We start from the raw sequence: 15,704 nt of genomic DNA on the forward strand, positions 1-15,704 counted from the left end.
TTCTATTACTGTTTGGGAAGATTCAAGGAAGAAAGAGCAAACCAAGTTTTTGAAGGAAGTTATGGACAGGATTGTGTGAGTTTAGTGGAGGAACAAACCTCAAATTGAAGGCCAAATCTCTGTGTTTGATTGCAGGAGGGATGAGGGTCTTGTAGCCCTCCTTTGGAGGGGCCTAAAGGTTGTAAACAATGGCATATCAATCCTCAAAGTGGCAGCAAGGGAAGGAAGCCTTAAGGAGAGTCTGAACCGCAATTGAAGAAGATATTTTGGAGTTGTTTAATAGAGCTGACATAACCCTAACCAGGCCGAAATATACAACAAGAGGCACAAACCTTGAACAATGTGGAAAGGTATGTTAATGATCTCCCTAAGTTGATGGTTTTGCTAAGGGGTTGGGTGTCGTAGTTGAGGACAATTTGAAGGTCATCTTAAGGCTATTTGGAGGGTAGCAAGTAGATGATATTGGGAGCCCTAAGTGAAACTATTAAAGGACTAATGCACTGCTAGGAGAAGCAGATTTGAAAGATGCTTAGGACTGATCTTTGAAGGACAAAGGGAGTAGTTTGACTAGCCTTAGGTTGCTTGTAAGAGAAGGACATCTACAATAAAAGTGGGCAACTCTCCATGCCCTAAGTTTGTCTTCATTGGGCAGCATAAGAAGGCGGTAGTGGGAAGAAGTCCCTAAGAGTTGTGATCTTGAAGGACTAAGGAGAATCTAGTCGGCAAGAAGTCCCAAAGTGTGTTGACTTCTTTGAAGGACTAAGAAGCAATAGGTGGGCAATTGAGAAGACCCTAAGTGTTGAGTCACTAATGGACCTATGATAAGCTAGAGGGTAGTTGGAGTCGTGTTCAGTGACCTAAAAGAGCAGGATTCATTGATCGAGGCAGATTGTTATTACTGCAGATCGGAAGCCAAAGGACTAGGCAGGTGTGTTCAAGGTACAACCAAGGCAGTTGTGATGGTGCACTACATCAACTAGACAATCTGTGTATCTTGTTAAGGGAAGTTGGTTGTCATAGTTGTTGACAACAAGCCCTAGTTTGTATTCTTGTATTAGTGGATGTATGAGGGCCATTATCCATGGTATGGGAGCCCTAGACAATTGTATTATAGATTGATAATATAACGAAGTGGGTTATTGAAAATTGTATATTTTGTGCAAGTGTTGATTTATTGTTGTTTATATTCCGCTATGCAAAGTAGTTTGTTGTGGTATTTGGATTGGTAATGTCAGTGATTCTAAGACCCTAACCTAGATTCTCTAGTGTTGTGGAAAAGCAACAAAGACAAGTGCCTTTCTCCAATTAGGGCTTATGTGGTCAAGAAGTATGCCCCTATACAAATTGGTCACTCCTATCTTAAGGATTAGGGTAAGAGATTAGAACCCTAGGGTAGATTAATCTCTTAATTTAGTCAAGATAAGGCATGAAGTCCAAGGCCCTATATGAAGGGATTCCACTAAAGGAAAAAAGTTAAAACCTTCACCAACAAGATCAACTATAACTTGAAATAAATACTTAAAACCTTTGCCAAGGAACCAACAAGAAAAAGTAAATAAAAAGATTGAGCACTTAATGAAGCTAACAAAGGAAGATGGAAGAGATAAAACCCTAAACATATTCCTTCCAAATGGTAAACTTGCCCCTCAAATGGATTGATCTTGCAAGATTGTAGAAGCCTTATATCACAACAAATCTTTCAATGCACCAAAAATATAACCAAGAAATAGAGAGCTCCAAAATTTGACGTCAACACGTCCAATAAATGGATCTTCAACAAGTCATATTCTCAAATGGCATCCAACAACAACAACAAATTGGAATGAGAGGAGAGCCTCAATTTCTAGAGGAGGATTCTATATCCTTGTCATTTTTTATTATTTTCTATATCCCTAAATTTAACCTAAAAGAAGTACAAAAAATGACTTGTCATCCACATAATGAAGGAGACTAAGTCAAGTTACAAGTAAAACATACCACATGTACATAAAGCCCTCCAAAAGAGGAGGTTATCCCACAAAAAAGAGGTTGGCTCGGTGAAGAATCTCAACGCTCCCTTGAAAATGTAGTCCAAGCCTTAAATCATGGTTTAGGAGCCTCTCAAGCAAAGAATAATACAACACGTAGCATCCGAAGATGGAATCACCTCATGGGATGAGTGAATAAAGCCTCAAGAAGTGGATGACTCCTCAAATCATGCTCATAAATCCTCAAACGATGCCTCCAAGGTGTGACCATGCCCATAGCTCAAGCAAAGATCCTCCTTAAAGGGTGAGGAGTGACCCTTCAAGTCAAAAGAAGTCATAAAGCTCCCCCATGGCTAGCATGAAGTCCATATGTGTGAGGTCATCCCTCACATCTAGCCATATATTGCTCAAAAGGTGACAAAACAAGGGAGTGCTCTAGGATCTTCAATGTGGCATGTCAAGAGGAGACCCATGCAAGTGAAAATAGCCAAAATGTGCCTTAGAGGATGTGGCCAGTGCCTTGGGATGTGTGAACTACCTCTAGAAATATGAAATTGCCCCAGAGAAATGTGAAATAGTATGAGCAATTGCATAATCATCTCCAAGAATCTATGGCCACAGTGTGCTAGATCATAAGATGGGGATCCATGCTAGGGTATAAGATGAGTGTGCTTCCAAATAGGTATGACAACCTTTATAACATGAGCAACACTTTTACATAGAAGATAAGTGGAGAGATTAGAGCCCCCCCTAGATCTTGTGTCCTAGTAGATCCATCCCAAAACCCTCTCTTACCTACTTAGATCATATTTGACCAACATGATGGTGAGTTATTGCCACCAAGGGATAGTTAGCCAAAGCCATAAAAGCAAGATGGGGACTAAAGTGATGTTCCATGATTGACTACAAATGGGGTTAGGGGCATTTTTGTATAGAATAGTTTGCTACCATGTTTTTACAAGACTGTAATTTCTGCAGAAAATGCAGAAATTAGTGGGCCAACCCCTTGAGAACTCACCCAAAAGTGCCTAGGCACTTCTAGATCTTGGATCTAGGAGCGGGGAGGTTAGAAGGTAGAAGTTTGGCCTATTTAAACCACTTGTAAGCCTTTAAAAATGCAACAAAATGAATTTCCAAGAAGCTGAAAATTCAGATTATGAGGTCTTGGGGTCAAAACCGCATGCGTACACAACCTAGAAATTTATTTCAGCTACTAATTAGACTATTAAATGCCGAAATAAGCAAATCTAAGCTATAGATTTAAGAAAAAAACTTGACGAACAAATATGAGCTAAAACAAAGCAAATAAAATACACTTGTAAAATAGTGCCTTATTGAGTGCTTGTTGGGTGAAAATCTGCAAGTAGAGTTTTTCTATAGATATATTTTCCTGCATATTTGCACACATGAACTAGATATATCCATGTAAAATGTGGCAAAATAAACTTTAAAAAAAGGCAGATATGACATTAATGTTAATTGGTCCCATGTCAAATTAGAACTAGATAAGTTCTTGGAGCACCTAAATGGAATTTCCAATTATATCAAATTTACCATGGAGCTTGAGGATAATAATACCATTCCCTTTCTTGATGTCCTCCTCACAAGGAAAGAAAATGGAAGCATAGGTCATCATGTATATAGAAAGAAAATACACACTGACAACTATCTTCATGTTGATTCTCACCATCATCCTGCTCAAAAAATGGGGATCCTCAATACACTAATCACTAGAGCCTCAAGATTATCTGACAATGAGCATTTTCATCAAGAGATCAACCACCTTAAAAATATTTTTCTTGATATTGGATATAATTACAAAGACATTAGCAGAGCTATCAAAAGAGCCAAAAGGAGCCCTCCTTCTCCTAATTCTTCTCTCCTTAAAGGAAAAGCATTTCTCCCATACATTTGTGGTACCACTGAAAAAATTTCCAAGGTCCTTAAAAGAAATGGTATTGTTACATCTTTCAAACCCTTGGAGACCATCCGTCAAAAGATGAGATCTGTTAAAGACAAAGTTGACCAATTTTAGTTCAAAGGAGTTTACAAAATTAATTGCTCTTGTGGGAAGTGCTACATTGGAGAGACCAGTCGTTCATTCAAAATAAGACTCAAGGAACATGGGGCAGACATAAAGAAAGAAAGGATTCGCTCCTCTTCCCTTGCTGAACATTCTTCCAAAACTAAACACCATTTATGCCTTGAAGATACGAAAATCATCATGAGAGAAGACCATTATTTCAAGCGCAAGTTTAGAGAAGCTCTAGAAATCATTAAACATCCCAACAACCTGAACAGGGATGAGGGTGTTGAAGTCAGTAACAACTGGATTCCTTTACTCTCTCACATCTAACCTTTTTCCTCTCCTCTTGCTTCTCCTTCCTTGAACTCTCTTTTCTCCCCTCTACTCTGGACTCTTCCTTCCTTCCTCCATCACCCCCCCTCTCTCTTTTCTTTCTTCCTTTTCCTTTTATACAATTTGATCCTTCTTCTTTACTTATTTATTTTCCTATGTTCCCTTTCCCTTCCCCATTCTTTATTATTTTTCCTTGATATTCCCTTATAATTAAAATTTTATTTTTATTAATATTATTAATTTTATTGTTTTTTTTTGCTTTTATTACATTTTCTATTTCTTTACTTTATTTTGTTTTATTTCATCTTATTTTATATCTTTATTCCATTTTATATTTTACATTTTCTTATTCTATCCTTATTTAATTTTTGTCTTTATTTATTGTTGTTTTTGTTTCTATTTGTTCCTTACATTTATTTTGTTTTATTGTTGTATTGAGTATTATTTATTGCTTTGATTTTATTTTTATTCTTTTATAGTTTTATTTTATTATTTTTATTATTTCATTTTAGTGCATTCTTAGTTAATTTCTATTTTTCTATTTTATTGAATTTGTTTTTATTAATTTTCTTTTCTAAATCCTATTTATTTTATTACTGTTCTTTTCTTTCTTTATTTTATTATTGTTTGACCTCCCTTATTTCCTTTTATATTTTCACAAATTCTAATTATTTTCTTACACCTTTTTCTTTCTTCTTTTTGGGTTGCCGACATATCTATTCTTCTTTTTTCTCTCTATTTTATTACTTTTATTTTTGCTTTCCTATTTATTCATTCAATTGTCTTTCGTTTCCTTCTCTTGACAATCAAGTTCTGATGATAAGTCCCGTTTGAGACTTGAAATGTCGACTTAAAATGGCACTCGCGGATTTTCCGAATCAACACTCTTCAAAAAGCAGATATATCAATTCCTTAGCTATGATTAAAATTTAGGCTCTTATTCTCCAAAGACTACTATCTATATATGATAAGGAAATTTGCAAGAAGTTGGTGATAAAGAAAAAAAATTAGGAATTTTTTAAAATGGGATGGCCGAAGAGTGAGGTTTCTAAGCTTATTGATTTGCATAGTTTCCAACCACAATCATTTCTTTGTCGATTTTCCCTTTGAGACTAGAGATAAGTGGGGAGTTGGAGGTGAAACTATCCCACTCTCTTAGCCTTGGACAACTTGCAAGAAAATTCACTCTCACTAGGAGGATCTACTCCTTCGATATGCCCCAACTATGATAGCAATAGTGCCAATAGCCCACAATTGCGAATGGAGATTTACCCTAGAAGGCTTGTCCAACGCTTGGAAAAGTGTATTTTTTCTAGCTAGCAAAGGGTGAGGTGAAGGCTTGGGCCTTGATCTTCCCTTCCATGTGATCGATTGTCCCTCAATTGATCACTATGATAGTCTTGTGATAGCTGAAGTATACCTGCAACTTAGTCCTTAAGAAACAAGATTATAGGAAAAATAAAAAAGAAAAACATAAAAGATCAACTCAATACACAAGAAAGTATTTTCACAAATGGTTTCTTTGTATTATGCCATCAAAATGATCTCACAGACAACAACCTCAAATGGGAGGAGCAGCCAGCTAGCAATTTATAATTCTCATTGCTAACAACTAGTTTCCTCTTTCGGTTTGAAGAAGAGGTCGAACGCGATGGAGGCTAGGGTTTCGTTGGTCTGTGGCTCTTTTCTGCTCGACGTTGTGATTCAAGGCTCTGCCTCAAACACATTGTTAGTGACATGGTGCGATGAAAGATTTCTAGATTATCCTCTGCGCGAGGACCGATTTCTTCTCCCATGTTTGTCTTCAGAGGATAGATTTATCTTTGGCTATGATTTATGTATGACCTTCGAGGGAGCTGGCAGAAAGTCAAAATGCTAGAAATATCCTCTTGAGTCATCTCTACATGGTGATGGGAGCGAAGATCGCTGCTGCTTCATGGCTCACACGACATTGATGCTCTCTGTATTGTATGTCAGTCGCAAAAGCCCCAAAGTTTTTGTGATGGCCTTGGCCTCGGCCTCCGACCACTTCCATAACCACAGAGGAAGAAAATGAAGCCCCCAATCAGTAGCAGTCGCTCAATCTCCCTGACGAGGCTATGATGGATCTGACGAGAAGCACTGGGGTTTTCCAAGCTATGGGTATCGTGCCATAGATCTCCAAATTGTTTTCACCTTGTGCAGCGTCTATCGACCTCCCAAGAACAGATCCAGACAGGCGATGGTGGAGGGTTTTCAACAGGCAACATTTCTCAAGCACAAAATGGTGATCTCATCACTTTTCCTTGGATCTCTCGATTTTCTGAAGAGAGGGACCTCCGACGAAAAGATTATCTCCAGATCCACATACCCTTTACAAAACACAGGCTCTAAGCCCTCGAATGGGTTATACCCAACGTACTTACCAGATCCTCACACAAGATCTACAAAACAGTGCTTCTGGCTCCAATCATTACACCAATTTCGTGATTTTCTGTTCTTTAATGATGTTGAGCTTCTAGCTGGAGGCTTTTTCTATGGCTGTTCTGGGGTTGTAGTAAATGTACGACCATGGGAGGTGAGAGATGGGTATGGTGCCGCCCTTGATTTTCAGCACGAATTGAATGCAGGTGGAGAGTGCAGACTAGTTGAGAATAATAAAAGGACGGATCTTGAAGATTAATCACCAGATCCGCCTAAAGGAGCCCCGATCCAAATTTTTATCAGAACACTGAGAGGGAAAATTGTTTGTATGAGGGTCTGGAATTGGGAGCGGGTACAAGCTCTTAAAAAAAAGATTCAAGAACAAATGGGTATCCCAACAAGACTTCAAAATCTGATTTATGCAGGGAAATCATTGCAAGAGGACTACAAGTTGCAGGACTATGGCATTGGTCCTGACTTGACTATCATCCTTAACATGAGACTTCTTGGAGGATGCCTTGGATCTAGCTCAAAAGGCCCAACTTCATTCAAAGATGCAGTCAAAGGGAAGGCAAAGCCACAAAAACAACCAGAATAGTCTCCCACTCTTCTTGGTCCCTATATCGTGGAGCAGATGACACAGGTGCCAGCTTTGACAATCAACTTGCCTAAGGTAAATGAGATTTATGCTGATTTCCATGCAAGAGCAGTTATATGTATATTTAATGGATTCTGGCCCAAATCAAAGGCGCTACATCAATGGATTTTTTCTACTTGGACAGAAAGTTGTGATATCCATCTATGTTCTAGGGGTTTTTTCATTGTAAAGTTTGATACAACAAAAGATAAGGATTATGTATTAAACGAGGGACCATGGTTTTGGGGCAATGCAGGTCTATTCATGATACCTTGGTTTCTGGGTTTTGATGCAAACACCATGGTGGTATCCAAAATGTTTGTGTGGGTCAGGTTACATAATCTACCATTTCATTTTTGCATCACAAAGTATTAGAAGGAATTGGGAATTCTTTGGGGAAATTCTTAAAGGTGGATGCAGATTAAGTCTCAAAAGGCATTTTCACCTTTGCCAGAATCTGTGTAGAGGTAGACCTTAGTAAAGGTTTACCTGATCGCATTCTGTTGTTTCACAACAATCTACAGTGGTCTCAACCCCTTGACTATGAGAATACGGCTTTTTGCTGTTGTACATGTCTTCAAATTGGTCATCTTCAAAACGCTTGTCCTCAAGTTAAAAAAGATCCCAAAAGAAAAAAGAGACAACCTCAAAAGCCAAAAGGTTGGTAGTTTTCAGAAACTCAGGAAGCAGAAACAGAAGGTGCAGAAACCACAAAAAACACCACAAACATAAATGATCAGAAATCCTAGGACACTTCGCAGAAGGATGAGGCCGAGCATAACTCTGCATTAGTTCCAATGCCTTCGATCAACAACAACAGATTGAGATGATTACATCTAAAAAAGAAGCAAGTGGTACCAAACGAACTCATGCATTAGAAAGTTCAAATTCTGATAAAGAAATCCCAGTAAATGTAAAAGAGAATCAAATGACTATTGTATCATCCACGCCCAACTCTAGTGGTTGGCGGAAAGTGGAAAAAAAGAAAGGTAGAAAAGAGTAGACTAGTGTAAACTCTCTGATGAGTTTTTATTGATCTTGGACACCAGGATCTGTTGTTTTATGCATATGCTTTTTAGCATCTACAATATGTAATTTTGTTCAAAATGAATAAAATTGCAATTTTTCCTTGGGAAAAAAAACTAGTTTCCTCTTTCCATTAAAATCATAATATCTTGACTTGTCATCCACAATAATTTTGGAAACTAGGTCGAGTTACTAGAAAATAATGTTTTCCCACATAAGTGGGTTGAATTGTCCCTTACACCCCAATGAAGTCCAATGTTTCAATGCTAAAGGGTCTAGAAGGTCAAATGATGAAGAATAGTAATATATCTCCCAACGTCCTTCTTGAAGCCTTCAACGTCTAAGTTGCACGAAACGGGGAAACGGAAACGAGTTTCCGAAACGGGAAGCGAAACAAAACGCGACCTCCCCAAATTTTGGAAACGGGGAAATGCGAATATATATAATATATATATATATATTAAAAATATTTAAAAATTATTATTATATATATGTGCAATCATAAAGCATCAATGATACATTTACATTATATGATTATAATTTATTTCATTTAAACATTAAGATTAAATTTACATCACATTTACTCATGAGTCATGAATGATCACATAATGAAAATAAAAATATAGGAAAATCCAAAATCAGCCTTTATTTATATTAGTATATGAGGCTGCAAGTACAATAAAGACTATAAGGCTGCAAGAACTATAGAGACAAGTCACAAAAGACTAATCCTCATCATAACAATCCTCATAAAAAATAGAAGCAGCACAATGCTCAATAGTGGATGGTAGTGCTGAAGAAGATGATGCACCAATTCCACTTCCAGATTCGGCCTCAATATTCAGGGCAGCAAGAGAGAGATCCAAATCAGGATTTTCTGCATCCACATCCCATTCTTTAGAAGGACCACTGTTGTATTCTGGACCCCTACGAGATGCAAGGCGAAGGTTGGAGTGCACATAAATAAGATCCTCTGCTTTCTGTGAGCCCAACCTATTGCGCTTCACAGAATGAATAAAACCATAAGTGCTCCAATTCCTTTCTGCTGATGAAGAGCTTGCCACTTGTGAAAGAATACGAATGGCAAGGTTTTGCAAATGTACACCATTTGCTCCATGACAAATCCACCACCTAACTGGATTCATGGTGCTTCTCTCCTCCAAAGCTGATATATCTGCATAATCATCTATTCCTGCAGCAAAACTGGCAAATTCCTCCTTTACCTCCCTATGTTGATGAGAAGGAAACATTCTCATAAGGGCTTTTTTCACCCCAGTAGCCACCTCTCTATCCTTATGGGGTGCCTTCCTCTTCCCATTGCTTTTAGCAATAAGCTCCTCATCATAAAATTTGGGGTTCAAAGCATGTGCTAAAGTGTGCAATGGTGTATTGAAATTGTTCCACCTATCAACAATGATTTTCTTGATCAAACCAGCGAAATGATCATCAACAAACAAAAGTTGTGGAGACTCCTGCAAAATGATTTCCATAGTTTTCTCAACCATGGAATCCATGCCATCATATACCTCTCCCAAGAAAGGTTGGTCAGTGTCAGCACTCCGGAGAAGCTCAAATGCAGGGGTTGTGAACTTTAGCAAGAAATCTACCTTGCTCCACCAATCCTCATCAAGGCACAATCTACACACCATAGATCCCCGCTCTGAATCTGCTTGTCTCCACTCAATCCAAAGTTGACTCACCACCATAGAAACTAATGCATGCTTAACCTCAACAAGGCGGTGCAACATCACGAAGTTTGAGGCATATCTTGTCTCAGCAACTTTTAACAACTCCAATTTGGAGTACTCTTGAAATATGGCCTCAGACTGGTGGTGGTTGGTGATGAATTTGATAATCTCCCTTGCTTCCCCTGTGAGTTCCTTTATCCAGGAAACTTTGTTGTCAATCTCCTCTAAGATCAGATTTAGATTATGGACAATGCATGGTGTCCAAAAGATGTGGTCATACCTGCCCTCAATAATTAAACCTGCAGCTTTGCAAACCGGTGCATTATCCGTGATAACTTGCACCACCTTGTTAGGCCCTATTTGTTCAATAGCTTTTATAATAACATCAGCAATGTACTGTGCATCTTTCACCTCTCCTGAGCAGTCTTCTGCCTTGATAAACATTGCTCCTTTGGGGGAAGTGGCAATGATATTTATCAATGGTCTGCGCCTCATATCTGTCCAACCGTCTGAGACTATGGTAACCCCATAGCTACTCCAGGAAGAACTAATTGGAGCTAAAATGTCCTCCACAAGGTCCTTCTCATTTATGAGAAGCTGGGTTCTGACTTTCTCATAGTTGGGCCCCTTGTACCCTTGAGGAGCTTTGTTAACTGCCCTTATCATATCTTGCTAGTAAGGAGAGCGAACAACATTGAATGGGATACCACATGCATAAATGCACCTAGCCACTCTGGAATCAGTTTCTTCTCTTGCTTGCACATTCACCAATCTAGCAATTTTGCTATCCTGAACTGAAGGGGATGCCCCTGGGCCTCTGGTATTTTTGGGTGCTGGTTGTTCATGTTGTTGAGTGTGACCAACTCTCCTCTTTCTTGCTTCAACTACAATCCTTGGCTCAATGTTAGATGGAGCTTGAGTAAGCTCATCATGCCTTCTCTTAGTACCATCCGCCTCATCTTGCTCTCTTTGATATGCCCTCCTTGCCAACGGATCTGATGTTTTTGTGCAACCTGAAATCCCCTGTCCTCCTCCATGCAATAGATGCGCCTTCACTCTTGGGTAGGAGCCCTTGTACGTATTATTGCAAAGATTGCATCGCCATTCCCATGAGCCACCACCTCCACATCTTTGAAGCTTCGTCACATGCCTCCAAAGAGGATAATATTCAGCCCTTGGGTTGGCCCTAGGGCTTGAACTTGCAGCTGCACTTTGGCTGGAAGCCATTGCTGCAAAAATAAATTAAAAAAACAAATCTGTAAATAAAAAAGTTAAATAATAAAAACGTTTTTCATATTTTTGGCTGTATAAACCCTAGAAAAATTGAAGAAATAGTAAGAAAAAACTAAGAAATGAATGTGGCTTACCCAAATTAATTTTCTGTGGCTGAAACTATCCTAAAATGCCAGAAAAGAGGAGAAATATGGCTGTAACTGAGCCAAATCTGCTGCAAAAATAAATTTAAAAAACAAATCTATAAATAAAAAACGTTTTTCATATTTTTGGTTGCCTAAACCCTAGAAAAATTGAAGAAATAGTAAGAAGAAATTAAAAAAATGAATGTGGCTTACCCAAATTAATTTTCTGTGGCTGAAACTACCCCGAAATGCCAGAAAGAGAAGAGAAATATGGCTGTAGCTGAGCCAAATCTGCTGCTACTGAAATCTTCTGCTGAAATCTCTTTCTCTTGCTGCTGAAATCTCTTTCTCCTGCTGCTGAAATCTACTTTGCTCACTGCTCAAAACACCATAGCTGAAACAACTGCTAGTCTCCAAGAGAAACGACTTGCTGAATAGTGTGATGAGAGAATGAGACAAACTGCTCTTTTATAACTTTAGAATAGGCTTCTAGAATTTACTGGAAACCTAAAAAAAAATTAAAAACAAATCAAAAAAATAAAATAAAAAAACAACACATTAAAACTGGGAAACGTGGCTTGTACGGCCTGGAAACGCGTTTCCGGCCGTACTGCCACGTTTCCCCGGCCGGAAACGTGTTTCCAGGCCGTACCGTACGCGTTTCCCAGTTTCGTTTCCGTTTCCTGCCTGAAACGACCCCTCCCCCCACGTTTCCTGCAACTTAGTTCAACGTCCATCTTTATAACTCAACTTGCCTCGGGAATTAGCTTGATCACCTTGAGAATTTGCTCCACTTGAATAAGACTAATCACTTGATTTGTAACTAATTTTTGTTCTTGTCCTCATCTTCTTGCTAATAAACACCTCCAATGCTTAGCTTGACTTTTCCAACAACTATTTCATCTTTGACTTGAATTTTCCATGCATATTAGGTCAAAATTGCTACCTTTCTCTTGCTCCAACGTCCTTGCTTACTTGGCCAAGCATGTTACGCCCTGTAGTATGCTATGTCAGCTCCAACATTCAACAAGGTTGCCACATAAGCTTGGTAAACCCCATAAATCATAAGTCATATCGAGGATCTCTAACGCCCATAAGGATGCACAAAAACCAAGACATGGATTTTGTTCCTTTCACTGAGTAGACCACTTTGGATGTAATGCGTGTCCAAAACACTACAACGCTCCACTTCATTTCCCCTAGTAACCTATGCCTTGTTGTTGACCAGCTTTGACCAATCATAACTTGAGAATCTCTCATCTAAATGGAAAAACTCCACATAGCATGTCATCCTCTCATTGACCTTTGCAATTTGAGACCATGTCAACTTTTTTACTTCTCGGACCACTTTGCATTGGGAAACATAAACGGCTTTGGGAAGCATGAAATGTCATTGACCGTGAGATTGCCATGTTTTTTAAAATCAATACCATATGGAAAGACATATGTGCACCTAACATGGGTTGGCCTCACCCCTACACCGGTGATCACCCCTACAAGACAAGGCTCCTCTAAAACCATGAGTCCTCATATAAGCCCATCAAATGTCCTCCAGTCATGTCCAAGATGAAAGGAACCAGAGATGAACTCAAAGGAACTAGCCATGGTTCGACCATAACAAACTGACAAAACATGACACAAGGTCTAGGATGCCTATAGGGCCTCATATGGTTGTTACATGGCTTGTGACTTTTGGATTACAATGGTGCAAAAATGTTGCATTAAATATATAGGTACCCTTGCTAGGTCACCTATATAAAAAAATGTAGGGTGCACTCAAGTGAATCTAAGGAGTAACATGGGGCTTAATAGGGCTAAAGGGAGAGTCCCTTAGTGTGTTATTTAACCTAAGTCCTTAAACCCTTGAGTATAAAACCTTGATTATTAATCCCTGTTTAATATTATCCTAAGCTTTAGAGATCGAAGGAAAAATATGAGCTTTTCATGAAGACACGTGGAGGATACTCAACATGCAAATATAAGTTGCAAATTTGAGCATGTTGGGAATTGTTGTTATGGTATAAGTGGAAGGATGGTAGAAGGATTTATTCTCTTGTACTTTGTAGTGTAGTTTCATGCAGGATTATGCTGTTGTCCATTGTACTTAGGGTAATGATTCTAGTGCTGCTTTGAGAGAGTTTTGAGGTATTAGAACCATAGGAATTCTTGTAAACCCTATAGGTAATTGGGCTGATGGATGAGGTAGAGGGGAGTCTATGCTACAGTTGAGAATCCCTGGAGTCCCTACAGAGAGATTTTCTAGCTAGCTTGTGCTAGACCATTGGAAGGGAATTGGGATAGCCTGGGGGACTGTTTAGCAAAGAAGGGGATCCCATTTTGGTGTTTTAAAAATCGAGGGGGAAGAGTGCTGGTTTATTGGGATAGCTATAGAGAGATTCCTTGTCTGTGGGAGTTTTTGGTTTATGGGATGAACAAGGACATAGAGCCAGATCTTAGGACTTCACCTTTGTGGATTGATAGCCTGTGCTGGGGGAAGGCCTTTGCTATAGAAAGATTAAGTGTGATAGAGATCCCAATGCTAGGTGGAACATCCTTCATTCGCAGCTAGTTTTAGGACTTATTTACCTAGAGAGATAAGTGTTCTTCCACTGTGTTGTAATTATACAGAACTTGTTGATGTCCCTGTTATGGATTTATTTATTTTCTAGTTTGTTCTGTTTTGTATGCTTGCATTTTCATCTACACTCGTAATGATGGATTCCTCCTTGAATAATTGTTATCTTATGCTTGCATAAACTTTGCATGAACATGCATGCATTTTTTAATTGGATTGATATCAGAATGAGGTTTGGTGGTTTTTGAGGTACTCTGTAGCCTTAACAGTGTACAGAGGTTGTTGGGTATGCTACAACGCACACTATCTCGCTTCTGCAATTTAGCGTCCTACTTTCTGGTGAAGTAGCAGCCAAGAATTTCTATACCAAACTGATGTAGCAGTTGAGAATTCCTTCCTGTCTTTTGATAGACAAATTTACCTCATCTTTACCATAGTATAAACTGCAAGCAACAACCACTCTGTCCTACAACATCATTTCTACAAAGTTACAGAAAAATTAACAAAATAAGGCAAGAACAATAAGAAGATGGACATCTTATGGTTCATTATTAGGAGAGCACAAGAAAATCTGTCCTAACAGAAAAGAAATTCCCCTGTTGTGGATATGCTGTATCTAAAAAAAAATGTTATATGACATGAGCATTACATTAGACAGACATAATTTATCCACATGGTATGTGCATCATCCTCCCTATATCCAAAGAGTTCTAATTTCTAAACCCCCTCGTGCATTTTCACAGTGAAATTGTTCAGAATCTATTTGTTTGTGCCCATCCAGCTGTTCTAACTTTATTTCATATATTCTCTTTCAGGTATATGGGTATTATCTGAATTTGGTAATCCTTACGCTTGAGTAAGATAAGTGTGATGGTTGATCAACTACTGCATTGTCTCCTGCCTCTTTGTAATAAAGATCCTAGAGTTGTGCCCTCCATGTACAAACAAGAAAGCAGTGGAGAGTGAAAAAGGATTTTCACTGGAGTAGATAGGGCATCTACCACAGATAACAAGGGGTGCAACACACACTTCGATGAACCTGGCCAGGCACCTGTAGCAGATAGGTATTGTCCAAGTATTGTTCTGTGTAACGATAAGCACTGTGAATGTCTGAGAACGCTAGGCCTCTGTAACAGATGGGTATTGTGTAAGTGTTGTCTACTTCAACATGTAGGTACTATGTGCATGTTGTCCTTGTGTAGTACTGGGGAGGACGAAGCTCTCGGATGTTAAAGGAACTCTAGTATGGTTAGTTCCAAGTGTGAATTGATAACGATAATGGTTTACCGTATTAGTGTAAATAGAAAACATATTTTGATTTGTTTAGTGAATGAGAATGTGTTTTTTTAAATGTAATTGTTTTATCCCTGCAAAAATAACTCATGGAACTATTTTTGTTATGTGATTATGAATGTCTTAGAAAATAGTCAAAAATTTTCCTCCTTGGGAGAATTTGGGCCTCCATTTCTGTATGGATCACAATCAATCATATAGAATGGCTTGAAGTCAAAGCAATATACGCTTAGATGCAATTACATAATCACAATTAATCAACTATACTTGGAGAACAGAAGTTGCCCATGTGACAATATGGACATACATTGCGTTGCTTCATATGAGACCCTAGGTTTCTAACATAGATTTCCCTTAACTCCAATATTATAAAGCATTAAAAAGGATCAAATATGTGG

General features: G+C 38.6%; 1 long non-coding RNA gene across 1 annotated transcript in view; it reads left to right on the forward strand.

The window, feature by feature from the left end:
* The window catches only part of LOC149218737 (uncharacterized), a 53,344-nt gene extending 38,000 nt beyond the window's left edge, over positions 1-15,344 (forward strand). The window contains exon 2 of the long non-coding RNA XR_016248640.1: positions 14,829-15,344. This is a non-coding gene — a long non-coding RNA (uncharacterized LOC149218737). The remainder of the gene's footprint in view (positions 1-14,828) is intronic.
* Positions 15,345-15,704: the final 360 nt, after the last annotated feature.

Source organism: Pinus tabuliformis, chromosome Q, assembly GCF_031772625.1.
Source record: "Pinus tabuliformis cultivar Carrire ecotype Pingquan chromosome Q, CPIR1, whole genome shotgun sequence".
NCBI lineage: Eukaryota > Viridiplantae > Streptophyta > Pinopsida > Pinales > Pinaceae > Pinus > Pinus tabuliformis.